Source organism: Staurois parvus, unplaced genomic scaffold (assembly GCF_062004578.1).
Source record: "Staurois parvus isolate SC_StPar_1 unplaced genomic scaffold, SC_StPar_1.0 ptg000235l, whole genome shotgun sequence".
Lineage (NCBI taxonomy): Eukaryota > Metazoa > Chordata > Amphibia > Anura > Ranidae > Staurois > Staurois parvus.
Genome location: NW_028318031.1, coordinates 8,870,063 through 8,886,874, shown reverse-complemented (window position 1 = coordinate 8,886,874; position 16,812 = coordinate 8,870,063). Strand labels below are relative to the sequence as shown.

General features: G+C 40.8%; 1 protein-coding gene across 3 annotated transcripts in view; it reads right to left on the bottom strand.

Annotated features, from left to right (window-relative positions):
• TP63 (tumor protein p63) overlaps nt 1-16,812 on the bottom strand; it is a 194,353-nt gene that overhangs the window by 90,877 nt on the left and 86,664 nt on the right. The window lies entirely within an intron of this gene.

The window sequence follows — 16,812 nt, the reverse complement described above, 5'->3', positions numbered from 1 at the left end:
TGGCCTGAGGACCCCTCTTGTGCCAAGGAAGAAATCAGTGAGTTAACCTTTAGTCTGAATTGACCAGGGCAAGTGATTCCCTAGTTGAATACTTACCTGAGGTTTATGGTGGTATGCATGTGCAACTGCTGTCTGGACATCTTTTAATGGCAACGTTGACATTGTTTTAATATTGGTGTTTGGTGGAGGTGTTTCTAGCCTTTTGTAATATGTGAATTTCACGGTTATTAGTAAATAGCTATGTTTTTTAAACTGCGTGGTTCTGTGGAGGTAGCTTCTTTCACGGAACCTCTCTATTTTCTGATATTTTTTGCATGTGGTATCTTTTGTAACATGGTCCTAGGAAGATGGAAGCGGTGAGAGTTAATGCAGCAGCAGTAAAATAGGATTTACCTGTAAAATCCTTTTCTTGGAGTATAGTACAGGACACAGAATCAGACTTTACACCATGGGTTATATGCAACTACCTTCAGGTGTTTGGACTTGCAACAAAGTTGCAAGAATAGCCCTAATATAATCCTTCTCACTTTCAGCAAGCTTCAGTTTTGCAGCAAGCAATTAGAAATGAATGGATTATTAGGAACAATAAAATCATTTAACAGGTAATTTAAAAATGCTCTTTTATTAATTGTACAGTACAGGACACAGGATCAGAGTCTAGATCATGGGACATCCAAAAGCAGTCCAACTGATGAGTGGGCAATACAGCAAGCAAGCAGGCCCTTGGAGCAGTAGGTAAAAGAAGTGCTTGATGCCTCTTACATGCAAAACTGGTATTGGAAGAGGCATGAACATCCACCTGGAAACTTAGCAACCATTTGAATAGAAAAACAGGTGGCAGTCTTGAAAATCTGGGAAACAGATGCTTTATGCTGATAAGCCCACGAGGCACTCACAAATCTGGTTCAGTATACCTTAAAAATGAAGGGGGGAACCCTATCCCTTGATCCTTATGTAATCCACCTGCAATGGTGGAGTGGGAGGCAGAGAACCTTCGGGAAGGACAAAGAAGGAATCTGATTGCTGAAAAAATTGCTGTACCTGAAAAGTAGACTCACAGAGCACGTATTACATCCTTGCAGTGTTTCAGAGCAAGACATAAAGAAGGGAAAACAAAGTCTTGGTTAAGTTGGAAGAATGGAACCACTTTGAGAAGAAAGGAGACTTTAGGCCTCAGGACAACCTAATCCCTTTGAAGCAGTAGAAAGAGATCTTTACAGGACAAGGCTGCTAAGAGACCTACCTCAGAGGTAATAGCAATGAGCAAGCCAACCTTGCAAGTGGGGTTGGAAAATGGAATGTCCCTAATGGGTTCGAAGGGCAGCCTTTGAAGGGCTGATAGAACCAAACTGAGATCCCACAGTGTCTCTGTGTATAGGGGAAGCAATGTGAGTAACACCCTGCACAAAAATTCATTAAGGAGTAAAAGGAAAGCAGTCTTTGAAAAAGAATAGCCTGAACCAAAAGTTCCCTCTTGATGGTGCTCAAGGACAAAATGTTGACCCAAAACAGACTGGAGAATGACCAGGATTCATTACACGTTCTAAGGATATAATTTCCTAATCTTGCATCTTGCAAAGTAAGCTTTCCTGGTATGATGGTAGATTTTGCAAGACCCTGTCCCCAGGACCTGCGCTTCAACAGCCAAGCTGCAAAAGCCAGCAACCGAGAAGCAACCGAGATAGTGGATCAATCCATGGGATAGAGGATCTCGATGGTTCAAAAGGGGGCATAGAGAATCTGCCAGGAGTCTGAATATGGTTGAGTACCAGATCCCCCTGGGCAAGTTCACTAAAATGAACTCAGTGGAATGCAGTTCACCTCGATCCTATGGATCCATTTGGTACTACGTCGAATGAAGCTATCGTCAAACCCAGAACCTCCATCAAAAGCAAACAAAAAGCTGGCTCTTGGTTCTGAACACATGAACAGAAGGACAGGAGCTTGTCTTGGGGAAAAATGTATCCAGGACCTGGGGCAGATACTCCACGCAATGCTAATGGTAATATTCCATTTACCAAAAAGCTGTATTTTTGTTTCATCTGTCCACAGCACATTCTCCCAAAAGGATTTTGGCTTCCTCGGGAAAGTTTTAGCCATTCTGGCTTCTTTATGTTTCTGTGTCAGCAGTGGGGTCCTCCTCGGTCTCCTACCATAGCATCCCTTTACATCAAGACTGCGTCATATAATGCGAGCTGACCCTTCCTTTCATACAAATATACTCTGTAAAGTTTGCCTTATTATTGAACTATAAGATCTTGGGGTGTTGGATTTAACATTATATACTGTATATAGCAGCATTCAGTGTAAGGTAAAGTTGACAGCACAAAATTTAGATTTTTTTTGTTCCCAGACTTGGCAGATTTGAAAGTCCAAGTCTTCTGGCAGAAGACGGAGGGCTGGGCATGAAATAAATGAAATGATCTCTGGAACAGAAAGCTTACCGGCAGGAGCTTTGCCTTGTGTTTCTGGGTAAGAGGGTACTTCTACTTCCAGCAACTTCCTGGGTGAAGGTGTCTAAGTCACTAAAAAAGGCAATGCACTTCAAGGGGCACCATCCCAAGAAGCTTCTTGCAGGGGGCCTTTGAGACAAGACTTGAGCCAGGAAAGGCTCATCTAAGAAACATAAAAAAGAATATTCACTAATCCATCCAGTAATCCATCTATGCAGTACAGTAAGGCCAAGGGCAGAAGCTCCAGGCATTGGAGGACAGATGGATCTGTCAGAATGGAATTTGATAAAGAATGGAATAACAAATCAAGTGCTACCTGATACCAAGATGTACTGGGTATTTCAGTTTTTCTCTTGCTGACAAATGGGGCAGAGGGCTAATGAAGGAAAGAGAAGGCAATTTTTAAATTTTAAATTAATTTGTTACTTTGCCCTGCATCACTTCAAGCTTTTATGGATAGTTGTGTTATTAGGTGCATTCACTACAATCTACAAATACATTATTTACTGGAATGTGAGCTTGGCATGGTCATACTATTTCACACCTCTAGACTCGTATGTTGCTACAAAAAACCTATAAACTCCTCAAAGTTTCTATATATGGTTTGTGGTGTTCCTATTTCTTAGTGGTTGACCTACCTCACCTAGGGAAGGGATGTTTTATATGTTTGTGAAAAACAGAATACCTTTTGAAGGGACTGTCTTTGAATCATATGATGTACCTAGAAAAGTAGTTACATTTTTTTCCTTTAAAATTTTTTGTGAAGCTCATAGTTCTGAAATGTTATAAGTCAACATACAATTGACAAAAAAAGTGAACCAAATAAATACCAGTTTTGTTTTAACAAATTCAAGAAACATTTAGTGTGCTAAAAATGAAGTCGTTTTTAGATTTAGTAAAAACTACAGCATCTAAGGTAACACAAAAAGGCAATTTTGCATTTGATGAAACAGATTGTAACACAATGAAACATTTGCTGATTAGTTGTAGTGACAAGTGTAGAAGCTTTAATTAAGCACATGTCTGACATGATATTTTCTGTGTACTGATGCTCACTAAGTGGACTGATCTCTATCTATGTACAATGTGACATAAGCATGCTTTCACTGCTGAATTCCTGTATGTGTACCTGCCCTTCTCACCCCACCCTGCAAAAGCCAGGCCCTGCATTACATCTTCAAGGAACATCTTTTAGACTTTTCCATAGACAGGTGCTGTAGGAACGTGTGCCTCAGGGCTTAAGAAAAGTAACAAGGCACAGAAAGAAATATTTCAATTTACACAGACCAGCAGCCCCTCCCCCTCCCCTTAGGACACAAGTGTTGCCAGTGTAAACTTTAAAAAAAAAAACATAGCCACAAGGAAAGCAAACCTTTCTTCACCTTAAACACAAGGAACATTATTCCATTCACAAAGTTGGAATAAACAACATTGGCATTCATTCTAATGCCAACATAAATTGGGACAAAAAGCTTTAGATGAAAAAAGCCTTTATTTGAAAGCCCAACTGCAGCCATCTTATTTTGTTTTTAATACTGTGAAGAAGAAACTCTGTCAGGTTTGGATCCCCACTAGAGAGATTCCCCCCTCATGTCCTGTTCCAGTAACCGAGTGTCAGAATGTGGGAAAGTGCAAACCTCTGCATGTGCAAAACAGACAATGAAAACAACCTGACATGGGATCTAATCCTTTATTTAAAAAAGGCTGTTTGTACTGTTGTCAGTGTCTGAAAGCACCTCCATGCTTTCAGTCCTCCATTCCCAGTAACAAACATGAAGATTTGGTTGAGTTCTTCAGGTTTAGAGATGTGCCACACAGTGGACTGCCCTCAGTAATCTATAAACACTGAGAATAAATAAAAACTGAATACGTAGGAATTAAAAAGATATAAATGAAATACTATGCCAGAAATTTTCATTTTCTTTTGGATGCATTCGTTCATTGAACAATTTAGTTTTGTCATATTCGTTGTGTTGAACCAATTTGTTTTCAGTATTTGTTTTGTATCTTCGGCATTCATTTTGTATATTTGTTGTTCTGGGTTGATTTGAAAAATGTTGCAGTTTGTTGGAAGATTACTACTGTATATAGTGAAACTATTTGGAAGGATCCAATATTTTCGGACGAAATGGAATAAATAATGCAAAGTTCGGCAGCCCTAACTTTTTTAAAATGAATGCCTTGTACACACAATGAGAATATTGGATGAGTGATCGACCGTTTTTTTTTTTGCATGCTAGTCTCATGTCAAAAGTGAAGAGGTTACTAAAGTTACAAAAATTCTTGTACCACAGAAAGAAAATTCGGAAGTGATGTATTTGTATTGTATTTTCAGATGAAAACTGTACTTATTAAACAAAAATCGTACGATCTGGTATCGTACAAGAAACATTTTCACGCTTATCCCTTCACATAATTTTGAACAAAAGCTGTGTACTAACGATCAGATTATCGTACACTAACTTCAAAAGCAGTATTTTTCATATGTTTTTCTGATCATGTGTTCTAGGCTTAAGAATTGCATAAGACTGTGGAACTGAACTGACTGACTGTGACAATTACAAATTCAAATTAAGTCACAAATTTACTCAAACCCTAATTATTGAACTGATTTGAAAATTTAATTCATGTCCCTATGGGTCCTAAGTGTTATTGCATCATGTTATGTCATCCAATTGAAACTAATTAAACTAATGCATTTTTCATTTCGTTTTTTTGGATTAATTGACATTCGTTACTGCTGTATGTTCATTCAGATTTGTATTGTATACATCAAAATCTCCAAAAATCACATTTTCATTCAAAAATAATTTTGTTCCGAAACAAAACGCACATATCTAATAGTGATACAGTAGCACAAAGCCTTAAAATAGTATCACAGGATCCTTAAGGTAGAAGTAAACCCACTTTTGTATCTTTTACCTACAGATAAGCTTATAATAGAGCATACCTGAAGGTAAAATGAATATTTCCTAAATGTGCATGTTTTTTCGACAGCTGGTGCATGTGTTTGGAAGGAACGGCATACCCGTGCCGTTCCTTCAGAGCACTGTGCCATGGTCCAAGATTCCCTAGTGCATGTGCGGGAGTGAAATCATCGCGGCTTGGCCAGTCAGATGGCTTGTGAACCCAGAAGGAAGATTGGGTGAGGATGGAAGCCCTGTCAGTAGGAACAGCACACTGCTGGAGAGCTTTGTTTTAAGGTAAGTACTTCATAATGTGCTATAAAATCAATGTGCGGTGCTAATAAAAAAGTGTTTTAGAATCAATGATGATCAGTGTGATTGCAAAAAAAAAAAGGAAACATCATAAAAAAGAAATAGGGAATTGTGAATACTCCAATGAAGAAACAAAATGGACGTTATAACAAATGAAAATATATAAGTCCTCTAAATATAATAGTCCCAAAAACAGTGATGTGATCAAATCAACAAAATGTAGTGACTTCTGTGACTTCCGCACTGCGCCTCCACCATAATGCACTCACCAGAAGTAAGTAGCAAGCAAGCCCAGAGCAGAATGACACTAAGGGGTGTTCCTGCTTGTTCCTCCTGCCGGTGACCCGGTTGAAGGTGGGATCTCTCCAGAAGCCAGTGATACACCAAATGAACAGTCAAAAGTAGAGTAGCCAAGTCTCCATCTCCAGCCCACGGTGAACCAAGGAAAGGGATTCCTCCTAGAGGGCAAGCTCATAGACTGAGCCTGGAGACAGTATCATATAGTGTAGTATGTTTTATTAAAAAGGTAGCAACCGCGTGGAGCTTAAAATCATCAATGGATAAAAAGCACTTACAAAGATGGCCACCGGACCATCACGTGGATGCGGTGGCGGGACGTCAGCACGTAAGCTCCTCTCTGACGCACGTTCTCAAAGGGATCCACCTAGCATGTGCAGGAGTGACATCATCGCAGCCTGGCCAGTCAGATGGCTTGTGAACCCAGAAGGAAGACCGGGTGAAAATGGAAGCCCTGTCAGTGGGGACAGTGCACTGCTGGAGAGTTTTGTTTTAAGGTAAGTACTTCATTATGTGCTAGAATGCGATGTATACTAGCACATTGATATTATCTTGGAGGGGATTTTTTTATCTTTTTTTCCCAAGCTGTAGTTTACTACTGCTTTAAGACAGGATTTAGCAAGTCAGTGCATACATCTCAACCTTTTAAATTTAAAACCATGAATGTATGTGCTCTTGCCTGGTCTGCTCAATCCCAACTACACATACTGAACATATGCTTTTAAGAGTTCTGCTTCACTGGGAATCTAAAAATGGAGACTGATATTGGTGTAGTGACCTCTCATTATGCTGATTAGAGGTCCTACAACTGGACTATATTTTCAATGGCTGGGGCTTATGACCCACACTTCCAATGACATGGACCTACGTATTTGTCCTTGCAGCTGTTGTGACTCCTGTTTGCATTACCAATTTATATAGACATAAATTACACTATTAGCCACTGTTGCACTTATCCATCACCTGAAAACAAATCTTTAGTTGATGTTGCCCCTGTGCCTGTATAACATTTTTCCCCATTGATTTTAGTTTACCACTTTTCTTCGGGCAGCAGCATTTTGACAGAAAACATGCTAGATGCTTGCAAACGAGTGTAGCGCATTTACTGTAGGGTCATTTAGGCAAATGTAAGCACGTCAAGCACTTGGGCATTAATTAAATTAATTGGCCAGAATAATAATTTATACTGGCCATTGAAATGAATTAACTCTCAAGCGCTAAATGCACCTGCTGCTCCTGGTTATACGGGCAGTGAGATTTTTCTGCCTCTAAACTCCTATGTGTGCATGGAGATTGTCGGTACTTGTAGTTTTCACATTCAAAGAACACTGTGAATGAATGACATGGCCGGGTGGGCAAGAAGATTCCCGGTGCGGGACTCTGGGGGGGAGGGGGGGGGAGTGGAGGCTAGTGCATCTGTAACACGTTACATGTTACACCCTGACTATGGGTGTAACATGTTACATGTTACAAAAGATGAACTTATCCTTTAATTTAACCAAATTACTACACCGCTCCTATCTTCCCTCCCAATATTTGATGGTTTGTCTCACTTGACAGTAACTAAAGCAATGCAGTATGGTAATACAAGGCAGTAGCATGAGAAAAAGTAGCAAGATGTGTGTTGATGACCAGATCCAAAGGCTTCTTGTACACTGGATGTTTTGCCATCTCTCCTGCATGCCTTTCCTTCGGGCAGCAGCATTTTGACAAAAAAAACACTTCATGCTTGCAAACGAGTGTAACGCATTTAGGGGCATTTAGGCAAATGTAGGCGTATCAAGCACTTGGGCATTGGTTCATTGCATTAGCCAGAATAATAATTTATTCTGGCCATTGAAATGAATTAACTCTCAAGCGCTAAATGCACCTAGTGTTAACACACATTTAGACACGTGCATTTACACGCAGCAAACATTTTTTTCTGACAAAATACTGCTGCTCCTGGTTACATGGGCAGTGAGTTTTTTTCTGCCTCTAAACTCCTATGTGTGCATGGACACATAGGCTAACATGCAGGGCATTTAGAAGCAGAAATAAAAATGCAAACTGCACCTAACAGCAGTGTTAAAAATGTCCAGTGTGCACAAGGCATTTACAATAAAGGGATTTTGAAAAGTGCTTTAAACTGTACAGTTTATAGGTCACATTAAAGGACGAAAAATTTCTGCCGATAATCGGGAGCTGTCACAGAGGAGATCGGCACTGATGATCAGTGCCCTGCAGTGCCTCCCATCAGTGCCCATCAGTGCTGCCTATCAGTGCCCATCAGTGCTGTCTCTCAGTGCAGCCTCCTCAACGCACATCAGTGGAGAAAAATTACCTGTTTGCAAAATTTTAAAATAGAAACAAAGAAAAACTTTTTTTTTCAAATTTTTTGCTCTTTTTTTTATAGCACAAAAAATAAAACAGCCAGTTGCGATTCAATGCCACCAAAAGAAAGTTCTATTTGTGTGAAAATAAATTATAAAAAGTTCATATGGGTACAATGTTGCATGACCACACAATTGTGATTCAAAGTGCAACAGCGCTGAAAGCTGAAAATTGGCCTGGGCAGGAAGGAGAAATAAGTGCCTTGTAGGCAAGTGGTTAAATACCGCAGAATCATTTTTGGTTTTTGTGAATTGGACATTTTTTTACCGCATGCGATAATTTATGCAAACAAGTCACGTGGCCCTGTTATCACATGCGGTAACTTTTAGTGAATTGACAGCTAATCAGTAAAAACCATAAAGACAATCTGTCACCAAATAAGGTATGTATGGACATGCAGCCTATAATGTAACACATGTCCATTAAGTCTGTCAATGTAATACTATATTAAATTCTCAAGTATCTATTGAGAGCTCTCGAAACTTTGCAGCTTCCCTCTTCAAAGACAAATATTTAATTTAAATACGTAAAAACAGCTAGATTTTTCATTGGTGATTTTACATTTGTGATGCCATTACAGTCATGTAAAACTTTTTGTGCGACAGAAGGTTCTAGTCTCTGCAAGACAGACATAGATCAGTTCCACCTGCTGGATACTTGAATAACTGCATCCTTTCTTGCAACATCTCAGATCAAAAATCTAATAGGCATGGTTTGCTTAGATTCTTAGTTTGAGACAAGCATAAACCCTTCCCCCTTCATTTTCAAGGTGGAGAATAGCTGAAGAAATTACATTTGTGCCATACCCCATATATGGAGTTAAAAAAAGAAAAACATTAAATTGTAACTAATGGCATACCTTTTTAAAACATTGAATACAGTAGTAAGGAGCTAGAACTGCAATCAAGTATTTATTTCTGTCCATATTTCCATTATGAAGATTCACTTTCTCTAACTGTTCTGATCACCTATGTCAGGAGCGAAAGCTCAAGGTTTGGTTCAAGCACAAGTTCAGACTGAACCTTGGCTGTTTGATTGTTCAAATGTCTGAACATTTACCCTTTCAACAGGAAACAAACGTGTAATGTATTACTATCACTATTATACATGACAGCTTCCCGCTGTCAATGGCTGTTAAGGATGACAGCGAGGCGAGTGCAGGCACTATCGTGTCCTTAAAGTGCATAAACAGCACTTCATGGTCAGGTTAAGGGGACCCCCTCCCCAAGTAGGTTTTTAATGGAATAGCACATTGCACGTTCAGCATTATTACATTCACAGCACCCCCGTGTACTTTTTGCCATTGCCTTGGCTCTTCCTCTTAACCTGCTCCCGCTGGCTGTACACAGATGTGGCCTCTCAGGGACTGGGCTTTAACACTGAGAGACCGTATACAGTTGTACTCAAAAGTTTGCATACCCTGGCAGAAATTGTGAAATATTGGCATTGATATTGAAAATATGACTGATCATGTCAAAAAATCTAACAAACTCATTGACTATTTATACAATGACACTAATTGCAATTTAAAAATCCACAGATGTGGAACATTAACCTCTAATTGGCATTGTAACCCGTGTGTGTCACCTTATGTGTCTGTACCAAGGACAAACATTCCAGGGTATGTAAACTTTTGATCATGGCCATTTGGGTAATTTTTGTTATCATTTTGATTTAAAAAGGAGCCAAACAACTATTGTATAATAAATGGCTTCATATGATCATCATCCTTCAATAAAAGAGCATTTTTTGGCATGATCAGTCATATTTTCAATATCAATGCCAAAATTTCACAATTTCTGCCAGGGGATGTAAACTTATGAGCACAACTGTATATGTGTCCCAAATATAAACATTTCTGTGCTGAGAAAGTGAGCCCTGCATGCTCCCAGCAGTTACTGGAGGGTATTGGAAAGCTCCTGATGCCTACTTGCGCTTAGTGGCTTTCCGATCATGTGGCCGCTATGATTGCCAATCACAGTGGTCACAGGACTGGAATGCCTGCCTTGGCCTCTCAGCATTTAGAACTTCCTAAAGGGCTCGGAAGTGGTGGCGGGAAGGGGTTAAAAATGTATGTTTGGATTCTGCATCTGAACTTTTGATATGTTTGGCCAAACCACTGCTAAGCGATCCCAGATATGTTCAGCCTATCTTTTGTAATGACATACCCATGATTATATGCATTTATATGCATTTTTACTGTGTTTACCTGCATTTAGGTGCATTCAATTTAGCTTTTTTAAAAGAACAGAGTTCTGTACATCAAGGATGTAATGGCTAAACACAGTCATGAAAATGTGATCTAGGAAGCAGCAAAGTTGTCTATACTTCCCAGAGCATTTCTCTTGCACTTAAACCTAAACACAGTAATACGTGTGTGGATGAGGGCTTGGAAAGATAACCTTTCACTTCCTGTTCAATCTACAGGACAAGATGTGATTGAAAATCTCCCTAATTAGACACAGATGGCCAAAAAAAAAAAAAAACCTGACAGTTGGTGACATTGGTGCTGCGGACAGTTTTAACACCCTCTTATGCTATCCATAATGATTTTTGGATTTGTATATACAGTAACAGGACCGCAATAGCTCCCACATAAAGTCTTTAAAGCCTAAGTGTAGCCAACATAAAAAACAGAACAGAAACAGATGTGTCCCTTGAGCTGATGCCCCTTCTTGTAGTTGAAATCCTCCTCCATCCATGCCCTCTTACCCCTGCTGCTGTAATCTTCCGGTGTTGCGTGGGTTAATACAACTAAGGGTCTGTCAGAAGCTCTCATTGAGAGAGCCTGAGAGGCCTGTTCTTTCCACCTAGCTCTTCGATTCAAAGAAGCCATATTACAGCTTCTGTTAAGGAAGCATGAATGGAGGATGAGCAGATGACTGATAGGTCCACTCCTTCCATTCATAGATTTGGTTTCATTTATAGAAGCTCTAATATCGCTGCTAGGAATGGAATACCTGGGTGGAATGTTTGCCCACTCACAAAGAAATGATCAGTCTAAAAATCGAATGGTAGGTGTATTGTAACACTGAGAGACAGAATAGCAACAAAAAATTCTAAAGAAATGCATGTCTAACAAATTATGCACTGATTTGCATGTTCATGAGGGAAATAAGTATTTGATCCTCTTCACAAAACATGACTTAGTACTTGGTGGCAAATCCCTTGTTGGCAATCACACAGGTCAGATGTTTCCTGTAGTTGGCCACCAGGTTTGCACACATCTCAGGAGGAATTTTGGCCCACTCCTCTTGGCAGATCCTCTCCAAGTCATTAAGGTTTGGTGGCCGACGTTTGTCAACTCAAACTCTCAGCTCCTTCCACAGATTTTCAATCGGATTAAGGTCTGGAGACTGACTAGGCCACTCCAGGACCTTAATGTGCTTCTTCTTGAGCTACTCCTTTGTTGCTTTGGCCGTGTGTTTCGGTCATTGTTATGCTGGAACACCCATCCACTACCATTTTGAATACCCTGGCTGAGGGAAGAAGGTTCTCACCCAAGATTTTACGGTACATTGCTCCACCCATCATCCCTGTGATGCGGTGCAGTTGTCCTGTCCCCTTAGCAGAAAAACACCCCCAAAGCAGAATGTTTCCACCACCATGTTTGACAGTTGGGATGGTGTTCTTGGGGTCATAGGCAGCATTCCTCCTCTTCCAAGCACGGCAAGTTAAGTTGATGCCAAAGAGCTCGATTTTGGTCTCATCTGACCACAACACTTTCAAACAGTCTTCCTCTGCATCATTCGGATGTTCAGTGGCAAACTCCAGACGGGCCTAGACATGTGCTTTCTTGAGCAGAGGGACCTTGTGGGCACTGCAGGATTTAAATCCTTTTCGGCGTAGTGTGTTACCAATTGTTTTCTTGGTGACTGTGGTCCCAGCTGCCTGGAGATCATTGACAAGATCCTCATATGTAGTTCTGGGATGATTCCTCACTGTTCTCATGATCAATGACACTCCACGAGGTGAGATCTTGCATGGTACACCAGATCTAGGGAGACTGACAGTTGCTTTGTGTTTATTTCATTTGTGAATGATTGCACCAACTGTTGTCACCTCCTCACTAAGATGCTTGGCGATAGTTTTGTAGCCCAATCCAGCCTTGTGTAGGTCTACAATCTTGTCCCTGACATCCTTGGGCAGCTCTTTGGTCTTCGCCATGGTGGAGAGTTTGGAATCTGATTGTTTGATTGCGCCTGTGGACAGGTGTCTTTTATACAGGTAACAAAAGGAGATTAGCAGCACTCCCTTTAAGAGACTGCTTCCAATCTCAGCTTGTAACCTGTATGAAAGACACCTGGTAGCCAGAAATCCTGCTGAATGATAGGGGATCAAATACTTATTTCCCTCATGAACATGCAAATAAGTGCATAATTTATTAGACATGCATTTTTTTTAATTTGTTGTTGCTATTCTGTCTCTCAGTGTTACAATACACCTACCATTCGATTTTAGACTGATCATTTCTTTGTGAGTTGGAAAACATTGAAAATCAGCAGGGGATCAAATACTTATTTCCTTCACTGTACCTAATCTATCTAATCCATTTGTATTCAATCAGACAGGCCCTTTCACCACAACTATTGGTGGATTGAAAAATTACACTGGAATGTATGTGTGTGGTGAGCTTTACATCTTCACTAGAGCAAGCTGTTCTGCTATTTGCTTTGCGGAGTAGCTGTAGTTGTGGTCAGTTAAAGTAACGCAGCGCCGCAACGCAGAAAATGGCCTGGTCAGGAAGGGGGGTATATCCTCAGGAGGGTAAGTGGTTAATACATTTGCTATCTTCCATCTTCTAAGCCTGGCCCTAGACATTGTGAGAAATCGGTTCTACCCATTATATAAGCTTACAATAGTAAGATGGTCCTTTCATACTACTGTGGATGCATTAAAATATATGTGTCGGTGATTCAGCCTCATTTTTTCGTGATTTTCAATGCGCTTTGTAAGCGCTATCACACTATTTCACACACCTCACAATGCTGTAGAATAAAAAGAAAATCAGACAGGTCATATTTTCCAAATCACACTAGAAAATAGAGCAGATATGCAAACACCACATATTTATAACGCGTTTTAGTGCATTGCAGCAGTACAGTGTGAACAGGCCATTACGCCAAAAAGAGGACCGCACAGCATAGGTTTCAACATGCTTGCATACAGTGTAAGGCTGGGTTCACACCAGTGCAGATTGCATTTGAGCTGTTTCTGTATTGCGTTGCTTTTGTGTTTTTGCACTTTCATTTTTTACACAGTTATGACGCATTTTGCTTTTTTTTTCTTGTTGCTAGGCAGATTTAAAATGCATCAAAAACGCGGCAAAAACGTAATACATGCTTTTCTGCAGCATTTCTATTGAAGTATATAGAAACAAAAAAACAACGTTTTGCGCTAAATAAGTCCCTGACCCTTTCCAAATAACGCAATGGGTGAAAACGCACAGGTGTGAACATGTCCCATAGGAAATCATGTTAAATGGACAGTACTGCATTTCTGCAAAAAGCAAAATGTTGCAGAAAACACTTAGGTGTGAACCTAGGGTAATGCCGTTTTCTGCTAGCCACTGACCTGATCCATTGGACCCAAACTATTGGCATCCAGCACCTGCAGAGATAAACTTAAATCTTTGCAGACAACTGGATTCTAAAGGGGAAAAAAATCATTAATGGAAAACAGAAGCTCTGTCTGACAGCAGTAATACAATTCGTCTGACAATATTTGCACTTGAACGTTAATGTTTAATTAATGAGGAATGCCTGCTCTCTTTTCATTGAGCACCTGTTGATAAACAGTGTTCAGAGTATGGAAAACTGTGTGGCTAAGCATCAGTCACTCTATTACATACAAGACCAGACTGTAATAGGTATTTTAAAGAGTCTATCAATGATTCACAAATCAAGTTCTGAATCATTACATAATCAAATACACTATAAAGTAAAAAGTAAACACCAGAACAGATGGACCAAGCAAATATGTATCATAAATACAAAGAACAAAAGGCAAAATGAAATCTGGTCTCCTAGGGCGGATGTACTTGAACTAAGAGAAAGCTGACACAAAGGGTCGATTTACTAAATCAAATAGCCTGAAAGAAAAGTTGCACATTACAAGGGAATTTTCCCCAGATCTTAGTGAATATTGTGAAATTTCAGTTTGCAAAGAATACCCAATCACGTGAAAGTAAAAAATATATATAAATAAATATATATATACAGACTATATTGCCAAAAGTATTGGGACACCCCTCCAAATCATTAGGTTCAGGTGTTCCAATCACTACCATGGCCACATGTGTATTAAATCAAGCACCTAGGCATGAAGACTGCTTCTACAAACATTTGTGAAAGCTCTTAGGAGCTCAGTGAATTCAAGCTTGGTACCGTGATAGGTTGCCACCTGTACAATAAGTCCATCGATGAAATTTCCTTGCTACTAAATATTCCACGGTCAACTGTTAGTGGTAGTATAACAAAGTGGAAGCAACTGGGAACAACAGCAACTCAGCCATGAAGTGGTAGGCCACATAAAATGACTGAGCGGGGTCAGAGCATGCTGAAGTGCGCAGTGCGCAGAAGTTGCAAACTGTTTGCAGAGTCAATAGCTAAAGACCTACGAACTTCATGTGGCCTTCAGATTAGCACAACAACAGCGCGTAGAGAGCTTCATGGAATGGGTTTTCATGGCCGAGCAGCTGCATCCAAGCCTTACATCACCAAGTGCAATGCAAAGCGTCAGATACAGTGGTGTAAAGCATGCCACTAATGGACTCTAGAGCAGTTAAGACATGTTCTCTGGAGTGGTAAATCACACTTCTCTTTCTGGCAATGCAATGGACATGTCTGGATTTGGCAGTTGCCAGGAGAATAGTACTTGCCTGGCTGCATTGTGCCTAGTGTAAAGTTTGGTGGAGGGGGGAATTATGGTGTGGGGTTGTTTTTCAGGGGTTGGGCTTGGCTCCTTAGTTCCATTGAAGGGAACTCCTAAGACGTCAGCATACCAAGACATTTTGGACAATTTCTTGCTCCCAACTTTGTGGGAACAGTTTGAGGGATGACCCCTTCCTGTTCCAATATGTCTGTGCACCAGTGTACAAAGAAATGTCCATAAAGACATGAATGAGCAAGTTTGGGGTGGACTGGTCTGCACAGAGTCCAAACCTCAACATGATAGAACACCTTTGGGATGAATTAGAGTGGAGACTGCGAGTCAGGCCTTCTCGTCTGGCACCATTGCCTGACCTCACAAATGCGCTTCTGGAAGAATGGTCAAATATTCCCATAGACACACTTCTGAACCTTGCGTATAGCCTTCCCAGAAGAGTTGAATCTGGGTGGGCCAACTCAATATTGAACCCTACGGACTAAGACTGGGATTCCATTAACTTTCATGTGTGTGTAAAGGCAAGCTTCCCAATATTTTTGAAAATATAGTGTATTAGCCAGGACATTGTATCCTGATAGAGGCACATGCCACTATGGAAATACACTGATCAACAACTGTAGTTGATAGTTTACAGCCACTGATTGACCACTTGCCTACTGGGCACTTATACCCCCTTCGTGCCCAGGCCAATTTTCAGCGTTCAGTGCCGTCGCACTTTGAATGACAATTGCATGGTCATGCAACATTATACCTATTTGAAATTTTTATTGTTGTTTTCCACACAAATATAACTTTGTTTTGGTGGTATTTAATAGCTACTGGGTGTTTTATTTTTTGAGCTATAAACAAAAAGATAGCAAAAAATGTGGAAAAAAAAAGTTTTCTTTGTTTCTATAATAAAATTTTGCAAACAGGTAATTTTTCTCCTTCACTGATGTGCTTTGATGAGTCTGCACTGATAGAAAGCACTGAGTGGCACTGATAGGCAGCACTGATGAGGTGGCATGGATAGGCAGCACTGATGGGCACTGATAGGCTGCACTGATGAGGTGGCACTGATGAGGCGACACTGGTGGGTATTGATGAAGAGGCACTGATGATGCTGCACTGATATGCTGCAATGATGATCACTGATAGGTGGCACTGATGGGCACTGATGGGCAACACTGACAGGCGGCCCTGACTGACAGCACTGGCTGATGGCACTGACTGGCGGCACTGAAGGGCACAGATGGGTGGCACTGCTGGGGGGCACTGATGGGTGGCACTGCTGGGGGGCACTGATGGGTGGCACTGCTGGGCACTGGTGGGAGGCACTGCTGGGCACTGGTGGGTGGCACTGCTGAGCACTGGTGGGTGGAACTGCAGGGCACTGATCATCAGTGCCAATCTCCTCTGTGACAGCTGCCGCTTATCGGTGACAGTGTGGGGAAAGTGCTGCCGATAACTGGCAACTGTAGTTACTCAGTGATCTGCTGTGTCATTGGACACATCTGATCACGTGGTAAAAGGCCGCTGTGATTGGCCTTTTACCTCATCACTTGATCAGCTGTGTCCGTGTCACATGATCAGCGGTGTCTGGG